This window comes from Carcharhinus amblyrhynchos, chromosome 8 (genome assembly GCF_965287045.1).
Source record: "Carcharhinus amblyrhynchos chromosome 8, sCarAmb.v2.hapA, whole genome shotgun sequence".
Lineage (NCBI taxonomy): Eukaryota > Metazoa > Chordata > Chondrichthyes > Carcharhiniformes > Carcharhinidae > Carcharhinus > Carcharhinus amblyrhynchos.
In genome coordinates this window covers 8,494,956-8,509,879 of record NC_137331.1, presented here as the reverse complement: position 1 = coordinate 8,509,879, position 14,924 = coordinate 8,494,956, and the positions used below count along the sequence as shown (strand labels likewise).

General features: G+C 44.1%; 1 protein-coding gene and 1 pseudogene across 1 annotated transcript in view; both read right to left on the bottom strand.

Moving 5' to 3' along the window:
• pou6f2 (POU class 6 homeobox 2) overlaps positions 1 to 14,924 on the bottom strand; it is a 534,150-nt gene that overhangs the window by 334,926 nt on the left and 184,300 nt on the right. The gene's annotated exons all lie outside the window — the stretch shown is intronic.
• On the bottom strand, positions 13,687 to 13,854 carry LOC145347140 (U2 spliceosomal RNA; annotated as a pseudogene).

Here is a 14,924-nt window from a genome sequence, read left to right as displayed (position 1 = left end):
CAAATATGAATAAAATACCTGCCAACATTTGATAGACAACATTGATAACACCTTCTATCTCCTTCCCTTACCCAATAGAGAAGAACCATCCTTTGAACTCTATTTGGTGCAGCCTCATAAGACACTGTTGAAGATTTTTTCATCTATCTGCAAACTTTTTGCCAGGTGGATCACATCACAGAACGCACGAAGCATTCATATCAAGATAGGTGAATTAATGACATGAACTCATACAAAAAACCTAATAGTCATTCCATAGACATGGCTGCTTAGTGACCAAGGTTGAGATTTAAATATTCTAAGATATCGCTGAAAAAAGAAAGAGACATGTGGAAGCTTCGCCACGTCTCCTTTTTCAAAAAAGCTCAAGTTCTGTACCAGCAAACAACTATTCCAGGATAGTTGACATTTCAAAAAGACAATCAAAATGGATAGTGAGGAGGGATAGCCCTTATAATAAATGTGGGTGGAAACAGGAAATAACAAAGGGAAGAAAATATTGGTAAAAATAGTTTATATGATCCCTAATTGTAGCCACACAGTTGGGCAGATGGACAGGAGCTTGTAACAAGAGCTACGTAATTATTGTGGGGAACTTTATTCTTCATGCAGATAATGAATCAAATTGACAAAAGTAATTTGGAAGGAAAGTTCATGAAATGCACTCAAGTTTCTTCAAAGACTAGACAAAGAAGATCCAACTTTAGAGCTTGCTTTATATAACAGGATTAATTAGCAGTCTCATAATCAGGGGTCGTCAAGGAAAGTGTGGTCATATTATGATAGAATTTTACATTGTGTCTGAGAGTGATCCAAACTAATCTCGAAGTAGAGTATTAAACTTGTTGGAAAGAAAGAATCTACAGGAATGGTCAAGGACACAATCAATTTACTAAGCATTCAGGAGCAATAGAGTTGTCATTACTCTACTGATATATTATATAAATCATCAATTAGTGAAAAACAAATATAAAAAATAAAAATATCACTGGAGTAACAGAGAGGCGCAGTAACTATAGAGCAGTGATGGTATACATTTAACTATTCTAATATAAATTGGGCAAGTCATAGAATACAAGGTGGGTGAGGGGATGGGGTGGAGAAGAAGAGTATCTTAAATGTTCAAATGCTTCCCAGGGTTATTATTCCTGGGGGTTACCACACATCCTGAGGTTATCATTGACCAGAAACTGAACTGGATTAACCAAATAAATACTCTGGCCACAAGAGCAAGCCAGAGGCTAGTAACTCACTTCCTGACTCTCCAAAATCTGTCCACCATTTACAAGACACAAGTCAGGAGTCTGATGGAACACTCTCCACTTGTCTGAATGAGAGCAGCTCCAAAAACACTCAAGATGTTCAACACCATCCAGGACAAAGCAGCCAGCTTCACTGGCACCTTTTCCACTGACATTCACTTCCTCAAATGCCAACAATCAGTAAAGGCAACATGTACCAACTGCAAGGTTCACTATAGAAACTCATCAAGGTTTCTAAGGCAGCAGCTTCCAAACCTACAATTTCCTTCCAAGCCACTTCTATCCTGACTTGGAAAAGTACTGCCTTTCTCTCATTGTCATTGGGTCAAAATTCTGGAACTCCCACCCTCACAGCACTGTGGGCTTACCTGCACCATAGGGAATCCAGCAGTTCAAGAAGGCAGCTCACTATCACCTTCTGAAGGGCAACTAGGAACCGCTTTTTGGTCCAAACAATGTAACAAACTCAAATTAACTCAGGGATAAATTAAAAGGGGCAGTTCCCAAAAGGAGGGCAACTGCCTGAAAGAAAAGACAAAGCGTATTGGAAACTTGAAAACATCAAATTAAAGAAGTCAATAATGCACCCCAGTCCCCGTGGTGCCCAGCGGGCACGGAAGGTGTTAACGGTACCCTCGGATACTGCATGGTGTCTTTCCAGGGACACCCAGCCACGAATATAGCTGTGGTAGAGAGGCAGACGGTCAGGTTTGACACCCCCGCTCCCCCCCCCCCCCCCCCCACCTCAGTCACCCGCTGCTGGACCTATAGATGGCACAAGGGCAATTAGGGATGAGCAATAAATTCTGGCCTAGCCAGTGCTGCCACATCATCTAACGAATAACAAACAAGGACACTTTTCTTGCTCAGTACATTTCCAACTCAATGAGCAAGGAGGTATTCACAGACAACTTGCAAAACACAAAACCAAACATCTGCTGTTACATAGGGTGCTGTGATTGGGCAGTATTTGCTGAACAATCTTGAGTGTGCTAATAACTTCACACTAACAACCAATTTAAGATCATCAGTCAAGCTCATAAGGTGGCTTGAAACAACATACATTCATAACCAGGCGCCTTGCGATTTTTTTTCAATTACCCAGCAGCTTGGGTGTCTATAGCTCTCCATGGAGATGCCTCATCCAGAGGTCACTTGCCAACCAATAAATATCTTTTTGTCCTGCCATATAAATTGTTAGGTTTGTTTGAAATTTGGCATTCTTAAAAGCATCAGCAAAATGTCTTTCTTTTCAGCAATATTCATGTTCTGTACTGCCAAGCAAGTGCTATGTTATTAAGTTTTTTGTTATAGTGCTACATAAATGTTTTGATTACTACCTCTGCACATTTTACCCACTATGTCTGAAGCAGCCTTCCACTTGTTTCATGACAAGTGTCACAATGGGACCCATTGAGTGGATAGTCAATGGGTAGATGAGTAGTTAAAGGAACTTATAGTGCAAAGGGAACAGACCTTAGGATCTGCTTTGATATATTCTGTAATTGGTTAACCTTTATGATATTCCAGCATCCTCGGGAGCAATATAAGAAGTGACTGATCTGGCAATTGGTGCCCTGTGGGGTTGGCATGGTGACACAGTGATTAGCAATTCTGGCCTTCGATTGCTGTCTGCGTGAAGTTTGCACATTCTCCTCATGTCTGCATGGGTTTCCTCCAGATACTCCAGTTTCCTCCTAAAGTCCAAAGGTGTGCAGGCTAGGCTGATTAGCCAAGCTAAATTGCTCTTACTGTCCCAAGATGGGTTGGTTAGAGGGATTAGCGGATAAATACGTGCAGTTACAGGGATCGGTCTAGGTGGGATGTTCTGTTGGAGAGTCGGTGCAGACTTGATGGGCCGAATGGCCTGCTTCTGCACTGCAGGGATTCTATGATTGTATGCCCTACATTCTCCTTCTGCTTCTCCTTCTCGTTCAAAGATGTGTGGAGAACACTTATGTGCACCTGAACCCACAATCCTCTCTGCTGTGCAGGATGCTGCACAGCACTATCATTCTGGACATAGAGAACTGAAGGATACTTTCAGACCTGCAGAGGCATCCAAACCATATCTCCAACACTTCAATGTTCCATGGTTCACTGAAGTTCTCATTGTCGCGTTCCTGCCCATCATGTAGAATTCCTCAAAGGGCTCCTCCCTTGTCTCCTATGGGTCTGCTTCCTGGAATGACAACTTCTGGAATGTTGAACTGCATCAGTATGAAGGCACAATGACAGCTCTCAGAAAATAGGATAGAGATCTGCATGAACAACGTCTTGTAGGTGCATAGCAACTAGGCATTGCTGGACAGATTTATTGGGAATTTATAAAGCGTTTGATGCAGTGGCGATCCTTAGATTGGCATATGCATGCAGACATCTGGGATTCTACCATAGATTCAAATCTCAATAATCACTCATTCTGGCTACTGTCATCAAGACGAAAATTTAAATAATGTTCAGCAACGGCAAACAAGCCATCAATGGGCCTTATGGGTTTATGTGCAGCTGACTGGGAAGTCCTGGATATGCTGCCAGTAGCACACTGAAAGAACCTGCAGGAAGAGACGTTGAGTTTGGTTGTCACTTTCGCTGCCACTGGTAATGTGCGGTTACAAGGATCGGGTCTGGGTGGGATGTTCTGTGGCAGAGTCGGTGCAAGACTTGATGGAAGCAGGTCTTCCTGCACAAAGCTGCAAATATTTGCTGTCATCTGACATATAAATCTCAACCTGTGGAAATACTGCTCTTCTGAGTGGTAAAGGAAGCTGAAACTCTGACTGCAGATCTGTAAGACCAGGAACTCAAATCCTGTTCTCTGCACCTCTCTCCTGTGAAATTTTCTCCCAGGATCCATGCTCCTGTGAACTTCTGTGCTGATACCAAGACAGCATATGATTGCTGATATGAGTGATGATGGTCTTCTTGCCATGATTCACCGTCAACAGACTCAAGGTCCCTTCCATTCCGATCCGTCACTGTCACTAGGTCAAACCTTTCTGAACAACATTCAGGATATACCCATATCGTACGGACTGCAAGTGTTCAAAAAGGCAGTTCAAGGGCAATTAGGGATGGGATATAAAATTTGGCCTAGCCAGTGACTCCCTTCTCCTGTGAAATAATACATATTTAAAAGAACTGATCTTATCAAATTGAAATCTTCAAAAGGTTGTAGCCATACAAGAGTTCTCTACCAAACATTTGCCAGAAGGGGAGGTACACAGCAGCTGCAATAAGTGAACTTTCATGCAGATGGGACAATGATAACTTTAAAAATCCATCTTAGCCTCTTATCAAACTTGCTTCCATTTCCCCAGTCAATATTCAGAACCCTGGAAACACATACCGCTGAAGTAAAATTATAAGGCAAGTTAAAAACAATCTAAAAATAAGTCATTAATCTCTCTTAGTTTCACCAATAAGTAGCCGCCTACATCTAACTAGCAAATACCTGACTAAGGAGTAGGTTTCTCATAGGCATCCAAATGCACCTCTGTTAAATCTAAAACTGGGTATGTTGGAGCTGGATTGCACGCTCCAAATTTTCATCCCTCCCCAACTCTCTATCCACCTGTTTGTGGGGGTTAAAAGTTCCTTCTATATTTCCGACTGACTACAGGCAAGGAACGTTACACTAGGAATATTGCAATGCATGGGTTCAAACAGACTATTGTAGTAAAATTTGCACAGTCCAAGTGATTCACAGTATGGTAAATGTTATGATGAGCAGGAGTGACTGAGGTTTAAGCTTCGTGGAAGATTGTTTAAGAATGTCATATTAAAGATAGAATAATTGAAAATAAAATTATTGTTCAATACTCCTAATGAATGAAACTTTCCTGGGCTAGTTTGGTTCTACTCAGCTTACACAAGGAATCGCATGTCATGCCTTCCCTGTGGCAAGATTAATTGCAGGACATTTAATTCGACGGGAAGGTGATGGGTGAGGGCCCTACTGACCTCTCACCTCTTCCATGATTAAGTTTGTGGTTGGTTGGCTTGTGAACAACCTTCTGCTGCTGGTATTTGCTCATGCAGGAGGTCCAAAAAGCAAACCTTGTTGTGGTTGCTTGTGGGTTTCAAGGGTGGTGGTGGCCCTTGTTCGCATGTACACAGTGCCTGATTGAGGGACCACGCACTGGAAAGGAGAGGGCTTGCTTAGCACTACTCCCTGCCCTTTCTGTTGAAACCCTTGAAACCCCACCCCATGAACCCTCTCCTACTATCACTCACCAGTACCTGGGTCCATCAGTGAGCCTGGCCCTCAGATGGGTATAGTTCAGGCAGCAACCATTGCCTCTCTGGTGGTGCTGCCATGCAATGACAAGTTGCTATCATCTGACTGTTTGGCAGCCCTCAGAGAGTGGGACTTCTGCCCCTGGGGTCCTTGATTCCAGGGAAGGCCCCACGTTGCCCAGTTCAGTATCTGATCTAAGCTTAATGTGGCGGGCTTTCCAAAAAAGAGGGAATATTGAACTCTTAATGTCCCTTCAGCTGGCTGTCAAGACTTCCAATGACACCATTATACACCACCGAAAGTTCCTGAAATTCTGAAAAAAGTGTTCAACTCCTAATTTGTTGTGTTGTGTTTTCCTCTTTTTGCACAGAGCTTTGTTTTCCTGCCAAAAGTGTTATTGTCGGTTTCCAATCCCTTCTATGCATTCTAACACAGATAACTAATACAGCAAATTGGAAGTTACTCAAGTGAGCAGGTAGCTGCCTCATAATCACTTCACGGCCCAGCTCTCCAATAGCAGAATTTGACTTGTTAATTGCAAGTGAGAAATTTAAAATGCAGGAGAATGGTCCCAGCTCCCTAGCTGATCCTACAACTGAAATATTCCAAATGGTTTAAATAAGCAGAAGGGGCATCAGGAGAATTGTTGCTGATGCCCTTGAAGTGACTGTGTCAACTGAATATTCGGAACAGGATCACAGCAGTTTTGCAATTTACCGGCTGAAAAACTTCCACAATTGGGTTTTTTCGGAGCACTTGAGAATTCATCACATGCGGTGTTCACAGTTATTCCCCTCCCACTCAATGCTATGTTGAAACTGTATGTTTTGGCTGAAATCCAGGAATATTTATTGAATATCCTGCCAACAGGGAACATTTGCAACAAAAGAACTATTGTGAAAAGCAAAAAAAAACATGCTTTGTGAATTCAGCTATTGAAGAGCTGATGCCATATTGTTCTTTCACAATTAATTCTACTATTACTGATTTCCCATCCCTCAGCTCAGCAGTCGATTGGGCCAAATTAATTCGCTCCACGTTCACCCATTCCAAATTAATCTGGCCATTCCAGCTATCGTCATAGCGGATTGTGTGTCAATTCAGTTCAGATGTGGGCTTCCATCTCCTTCATAGTATTGGACGCTACTAGATGTTTCTAACAGTTGATTACAATTTACGTGGGAGACATGGGAGAAATTCCTGGACACCAGGATCAGTGTGCCCTCTGCCGTTCACAGTTGCATCCTATAAGAGGCCTTAGATCAAGATTTTCTTGATTTCTGCTGGCAGGACAGCATTATGAACTAAAATTTGTACATCAGTGTATTGGCAACACTTGTACAAATACATTAGTAATGCTTGTTGTTGGAGTGCAGGAAATAATGTGTTGTCAAATTATATAAAGGGTCAATCATCCACAGAAGACCTTTTAGGCTACCTGGAAGATCTGATGAAGGGAACAGTTTTGCCTATGCAGGTATAGAAGTGTCCTTTCATGATGCTCAGGTGGAGGGGAGGTGGGGGAAGAGAGTTATCTGTGGACTGGATAAACAAAAGATTCCAATGAGTGGAGCTCAGAATGAGCGAAGGTAATGTGATTAGGGCTATGCAAACTGCACATGATGTGGAGATGCCAGCGTTGGATTGGGGTAAGCACAGTAAGAAGTCTCACAACACCAGGTTAAAGTCCAACAGGTTTATTTGGTAGCAGAAGCCATAAGCTTCTGGAGTGCTGTTCCTTCATCAAATGAGTGGGAGTTCTGTTCACAAACAAGGCACATAAAGACACAAATTCAATTTACAAAATAATGGTTGGAATGCAAGTCTTTACAGGCAATCAAGTCTTAAAAGGTACAGACAGTGTGAGTGGAGAGAGGATTAAGTACGGTTTAAAAAGATGTGTACTGTCTCCAGACAGGACAGTTAGTGAGATTTTGCAAACTCAGGCAAGTCATGTGGGTTACAGATAGTGTGACATGATCCCAAGATCCCGGTTGAGACTGTCCTCATGTGTGCAGCTATCAGTTTCGCTCAGCGATTCTGTGTTGTCATGTGTCATGAAGGCCACCTTGGAGAACGCTTACCCCAAGAGCAGAGGCTGAATGCCTGTGACTGCTGGAATGTTCCCCAACAGGAAGAGAACACTCCTGCCAGATGATTTTCGAGCGGTGTTCATTCATCTGTTGTCGTACTGTCTGCACGGTCTCCCCAGTATACCATGCCTCGGAACATCCTTTCCTGCAGCAGAGCAGGTAGACAACATTGGCCAAGTTGCAAGAGTATGTATCATGTACCTGGTGGATGGTGTTCTCATATGAGATGATGGCATCCGTGTCGATGATCCAGCATGTCTTGCAGAGGTTGCTGTGGCAGGGGTGTGTGGTGTTGTGGTCACTGTTCTCCTGAAGGCTGGGTAGTTTGCTGTGGACAATGGTCTGTTTGAGGTTGTGCAGTTGTTTCAAAGCAAGAAGTGGGGGTGTGGGAATGGCTTTGGCCAGATGTTCGTCTTCATCAATGACACATTGAAGGCTCTGGAGAAGATGTAGTAGCTTCTCCACTCCAGAGAAGTACTGGACGACGAAGGGTACTCTGTCCACCATGTCCTGTGTTTGTCTTCTGAGGAAGTTTTTGCCTTTTTTCACTGTGGTGCGTCGGAACTGTCGATCGATGAGTCAAGCGCCATATCCTGTCCTTATGAGGTCATCTTTCAGCATCTGGAAGTGTCTGTTGCGATCCTCCTCATCTGAGCAGATCCTGTGTATTCAGAGGGCTTGTCCATAGGAGATGGCTTCTTTAGCGTGTTTAGGGTGGAAGCTGGAGAAGTGGAGCATCGCAAGGTTATCCATGGGTTTGCGGTATAGTGAAGCGCTGAGGTGACCGTCCATGATGGAGATGCATGTGTCCAAGAATGCAACCGATTCCGGAGAGTAGTCCACGGTGAGCCTGATGGTAGAGTGGAACTTGTTGATGTCATCATATAGTTGTCTCAGTGAATGTTCACCATGAGTCCAAAGGAAGAAAATGTCTTTGATGTACCTAGTATATACCATTGGTTGAAGGTCCTGTACGGTGAAGAGGTCTTGTTCGAACCGGTGCATGAAGATGTTGGCATATTGAGGTGCGAATTTGGTCTCCATGACTGTTCCCTGTGTCTGGATGAAAAACTGGTTGTTGAAGGTGAAGACATTGTGGTCCAGGATAAAGCGGATGAGTTGTAAACTTGCATCTGAAGATTGGCAGATGTCGGCATTGAATACTGAGGCAGTTGCAGCAATGCCATCATCGTGGGAGATGCTGATGTACAGTGCAGAGGCATCCATTGTGAAGAGGAGTGCTCTTGGTTCAACTGCTCCATGTGTGCTGAGTTTCTGTAGAAAGTCTGTAGTCATCGAATAATAGAAATCCTACAGTGCAGAAAAAGGCCATCTGGCCCATCGAGTCTGTACCGACCACAATCCCATCCAGGCCCTACCCCCATATTCCTACACATTTACCCGCTAATCCCTCTAACCTATGCATCTCAGGACATTCAGGGGCAATTTTAGCACGGCCAATCAACCTAACCCGCACATCTTTGGACTGTGGGAGGTAACTGAAGCACCCGGAGGAAACCCACGCTGACATGAGGAGAATGTGCAAACTCCAGACCAGACAGTGACCCAAGTGTTGTGACAAAAGCTGGGGACTCTTTGTACAATGGGTTTCAGGGTGCCCTCAACATAGCCGGAGAAGTTCTCACGCAGGGTCCCATTGCCTGATACGATGGGACAGCCAAATGTGTTGGCCTTGTGTATCTTCGGGAGGCAGTAGAGATCTCCAACGCAGGGAGTTTGTGGGACGAGAGCACAAAGAGTGCTTCGAAGGTCCAGATCAAAGGTCTTGATCAGTCTGTTAAGTTGACGGGTGTGTTCTTTGGTTGGATCTACAGGTAACTGTCAGTAGTGTTCCTCGTTGTTCAGTTGTCGGTGTACTTTGCAGTAATCTGTTCTGTTCAGTATGACAATGGTCCCTCCTTTGTCTGCTGGCTTGATGACAATGTTGTGATTGGCCTTGAAAGCATGGGTGGCGTTGTGTTGTGCTTGGGTGACAATCGGGGCTGTCTTGAGAGTGCGGCTGATGAATCTGGCATTGACGCACCTCCTGATCGCTTGGGCATACATATCAAGTTGAGGTCAGTGGCCTTCCGGAGGAGTCCAATTCGACTCTTTCCTCTTCGGTTGCTGCACTGCAGATCTCTGTGTCAGCAGTTCCGGTTCATTGGCCGTCTCATGGTGTTCGTTGTTGGCCTCTTGGGGTTTGTGGAAGAACTCTCACAGCCTCATTCGCCTGATGAATTCCTCTGTGTCTGCTGCGAGACTGATTTTGATGGTGGGGCAGAAATCGAGCCCTCGGCTGAGAACTTCGATTTCATCTGGTTGAAGCGTGTAGTCCAACAAGTTGACAATGGACTTCCCTGCAGAGGTACTGTTTTCTACTGTGGTACCGGGGGAGGCTTGGTTGCTGCTATAGTGATGCTGAGTTCCTCAAGTTTCCTGTTCTTGGTGTGCATGTAGATGGCATAGTTCCTGCTTGGCAGAGTTTCGCAGCTGGTCTGCATCCTGAGCGCAAGTTGAAATATACACCCTATCTTGGTTTCCAAATGGCACATTGCAGTGCAGGAAGACGCTTAATAACATCACCAGGTCAGGTAATGTAGAAGGTGGGGACAGTGATCCAAGAAAAACTGACAAAATAATGGTACAAGCGGAGATGGTAGAGATAATGGATGGGTGAAAATTGATAGTCAGGATGTACCGGAACATATATGTTTACTTTCTATGTTTGGAGTGGACAAGTACCTGGTCCAGATGGTTTACATCCCAGATTGCTAAAGGTAGTAGAGGCAGTGGAATGGCATGCCATAATTATCCAATCTTCCCTAATATGGGGGAGATACCAGAGGATTAGAAAGTGACAAATGTGACAACCTTGTTCAGAAAAGATGTGAGGACATTCCAAGCAACTGTAGGTTAATCAGTTGACCTACTTCAGTGGGCAAGGATTCAGGTAATAATCAGGGCTAACGAAATTAACAGGCACGTAGAGAAATTTGAGGTAATTAAGGAAAACCAGCAAGGATTTATTAAAGATAGATAATGTTTGACCCATCTAATTTAATTTTTTTATGAAGCAACAGAGATGGTTAATGTGGGGAATTCAACGGATACAGTCTATGTGGATTTTAAGAAAACTGGATAAATGTTGCAGCTGTGTTAGGCCACATTTAGAGTATTGTATACAATTCTGGTCGCTACCCCACCGGAAGGATGTTGATGCATTGGAAAGGATGCAAAAGAGATTTACCAGGATGTTGCCTGGTTTGGAGGATATAGGCTATGAAGAAAGGTTGATCAAACTTGAATTGTTTTCATTGGAGTGTGGGAGGATAGAGGTTTACAAGATTATGATAGGCCTAGATAGAGTGGATAGTCAGTCTTTTTAATCAGAATCCAAGGGCCTGATTTTACCATTTTGATTCTAAGTGCTGAATCTGGGCTCAATTCAGATCCAACTTGGAAACGTGTTCTCAGGCGCCCCCATAAGCACTTAGCCTGAAAAAAAAATCGTGAGTCTGAATCGTGCCCGTGCAGTGAAAAAATGTTTTGAAAAACGCACCTGTCACATCGCTCCCGGGCCGCAAAAAGCAGATAAAGCGGTCTAGGAACGAAAAGCAGGAGCAATGGCCCCCGCAGACATTGCCCCATTCCCAAAAACATAACCGTCACCCTCATCCACCCATCCCCCCCAACTACCCAGACCGATCGCAACCCTCTGCCCCCCTTCCCTCCCACCGATTGCACGCAGAATGGCAGTGGTCCCCCCTGCCCCTGCCAGAGATCCAACTGGCCTCCCTACCCCCCCTATCAGAGAATGATCGGGCCTCCCTCCTACCCCCCACCCCCCAGAGAATGATCGGGCCTCCCTCCTACCCCCCACCCACCAGAGAATGATCGGGCCTCCCTCCTACCTCCCACCCACCAGAAAATGACCGGGCCTCCCTCCTCCCCCGTAACCCACTCCCCACCAGAGATACATCTGACCCGGCTCCCCCCTCACCCCCCTTTCTGCCAACCAGGGGGAAGTTTAATAGAGATGTAAGGGGCAAGTTTTTCACACAGAGAGTGGTCAATGCCTGGAATGTGCTGGCGGAGGAGGTGGTGGAGGCAGATTCTATAACAATGTTCAAGAGGCGTGTGGATACATATATGAATAGGCAAGGAATAGAGGGATATGGACCACATAGAGCCAAGAAAACATTAGATTAGAGAGGTATCTGTGTCAGCACAGATTTGGTGAACCAAAGGGCCTGTTCCTGTGCTGTACTGTTCTTTGTCCTTGTTTCACATAAAAAGCTGCTTAACAAAATTGAGACACATGGAATACGGTGATCAGCGTCAATAAAACTGGTTTAAGGACAGAAAATTGAGAGTTGTAAATGTAGGACATTAATTAGATGCCTGGCTCCATGCTCCAGCCTTCTTCACTGCCCACTCTTACACAAAAGCCCCCAAGCAGTTACAGATGACACAAGACAGCCACCATCAGCACAATAAAGACAAAATACTGCAGATGTTGGAAATATGAAATAAAAACTGAAAGTGCTGGAAATATTCAAAGTATCTGGCAATATCTGTAGAGAGAGAACAGAGTTAACGTTTCAAGTTGGATGCGAGTCTTCTTCAAACAATGGCAATGCTGAAAAAGGGTCATATTTGACTCGAGACTCTAATCCTTTTTTTTCCCCCAGCACTTCCTGCTTTTATTAGTCATAAGCAGCATTCTGGTGTTTGTGATCCCTGTACAATTGAAATTCTGAGAATTACAAAGACTGATTTGCACAAAATGGACTTTCTGTTCTCTGGGGAACCTGTTTCTTAGTAGAGCTTCTTAGTAGAGGGGAGCTCTCATTGAGACATATAAGATGATGAATGGGATGGATAGGATAGAGGTGGAGAGACTCTTCCCACTCAGAAAGGACAGTAGGACTAGGGGGCACAGCCTCAAGATAAAGGGGGGGCGGTTTAGAACGGAGTTGAGGAAGAACTTCTTCACTCGAAGGGTGGTGAATCTCTGGAATTCTCTGCCCATTGAAGTGGTGGAGGCTACCTCGCTAAATATTTTTAAGACGCGGGTTGATGGGTTTCTGATAAGAGAGGGGATTAAGGGTTATGGGGAGAGGGCGAGAATGTGGAACCGAGCCACGACAGATCAGCCATGATCTTATTGAATGGTGGGGCAGGCTCGAAGGGCTAGATGGCCTACTCCTGCTCCTATTTCTTATGTTCTTATGTTCTTTACTCATGTCAAACCCAGTTGCACAATGCAAAACTGAGAAATACAGGAAGCTTAATTCTCAGAATCCAGAGAAGACCCCGCCAGGAGAAACATCCCGATGGAGATTTTGAAGATATATTGATGAAGGCTATAAGCAAATGTATTGATTACTTTTCACAATTAATTAACTTTTTGTGTGTTTCTTACGTCATGACATTTTTCAACATGTCAAAAATCAAGATGGAACCTAAACCAAAGTTGAATAGAAACTCTTTGGATATTTTAGTGCTTGTTGAGTTCTGTCTAGTAGCTTTTGGCTAAATGGAATTGATAATTATCGTTGCAGCTGATTGGAAGTTATCTACATTCCTCTTGCTGCTTTACTGGTAGCTGCTCTACCTGTTCAATAATAGTTCAGAGTCTTTTAAGAGACTTTTGGATGAAGACATGGGACTTAGTAAGATTGGGGGTTATAGGTAAGTCTAATAGGTAGGGATATGTTTGGTGCAACATGTGGGCCAAAGGGCCTGTTTGTGCTGTAGTTTTTCTATGTTCTCCTATGTTCTATTATCAAGCTAACAGAGATGAAGGATAGAATTTTTTAGTCAATCCCGGCAATTTCCCAGGTGACCTTCTTGCTGACCTCACACCAGCCCCGACCAATCTGCAATTTTATGGAGAGCTGGTGGCCTGCCTATCCTTGTCCCAACTGAGGCCTTAAATAATCAATTAATGGCCACACATGGACAACCTCCTCCCACTGACCTCAAGTTTGAGGCCAGTAGGAGGAATGCATGGATGGGGAAAGCCCCCAGCAAGTTATACAAGTTGGGGAGCTGTTTTTGAAGTTTGAGAACGTCCCCAGAAAGGGGATGGTGCACGTTCCCGGAGATACTGCAATACTGGGCCGATACACAGAGTGGACAAAGCAAGCCGCTATTCTAACTCCCTGCTCCAAAAAAACAATTAATATATGGTCCCCAGATAAGGGATGTATCAGATATTAAACTGATAAGAACAGATTCAGGGGAGAGTAACACTAATTTCACCTAAATTACTTCACCAATTTTACGTAAGGGAATGTGTTTTAAAGGCTTCTCCTGTGATAATGGAGACAGCTGTGGCTGTGTCAATGAAGAAATGAATTTGTGAATTTCTGATTTCTATTTTGACTGTGCACACTGAAATTTCATCTTCATCTGTACGACGCTCATCTTCCATGTGCTACCGTTCTTGCTCCCTGACTGAGTACAACTCTCGATCGTCCTGCTCAATAATATCGACTTCTGTTTTCATAACTATCGTACACACTCTTGAGGATTTCCAGATTCCTGAACTGGCTTTGGGTTTGTAATGACAGGTGATAGCTGCGATCTGGGGTTTCATCCTGACCTGGAGCATTGCCGCCCGGTTATGACCGACTTTCCCACAGGCGAAGCACTTTGGCTGGAAACAGGACTATTTAAATAGTTGTGGCTACCATGGCAACAATAGCATCTCAATCTCCAACTCTGAGACTGTGAAACTGGCTGCTATGGCCTGTATCCTGATAGCATGGCAGGCCCACTGGAGTTGTCTCAGGAAAACACCTCCCTTGAAATTTGTAACTATCCTTCTTTCTGCCACTTCCATGGCTGAGGTCTCATCACGGGCCTCCTTCGATTTCAGCTCATTACCTTTGTGCAAAAGCTTGGCCTGGGATGATATTGTTCCTTAGGCCTTCTGCAAATATGTTTCTAATTGACTTCAAGTTTGCATCTTATCCACATTTACGAGCAGATTTACTTAATTTAGAGATAGACTCTGCAACACTTAGCAGCTGCCTCTCAAAACATCAGTGCAATCTCATCCTTAGGCATGCCATAATATAAATCCAGTATCTTATTAATTTCTGAACTGGTTAACATTGGTTAAACAGCCCCTCAAAAGCATCTGATCCTATCAGAGCGAGGAAAGCATTGACTTTATCTTCATCTTCTGTTTTATTCGCCTCAGCCAAATGTCTTTCAATACCTATTCTTTGTTAGGGTCGAATTCTCCTACTGTCCTCAAATGTATTTTTAGTGCCATTTTTTAAACAGTGTAACATGCCGACTCACTGTATACTC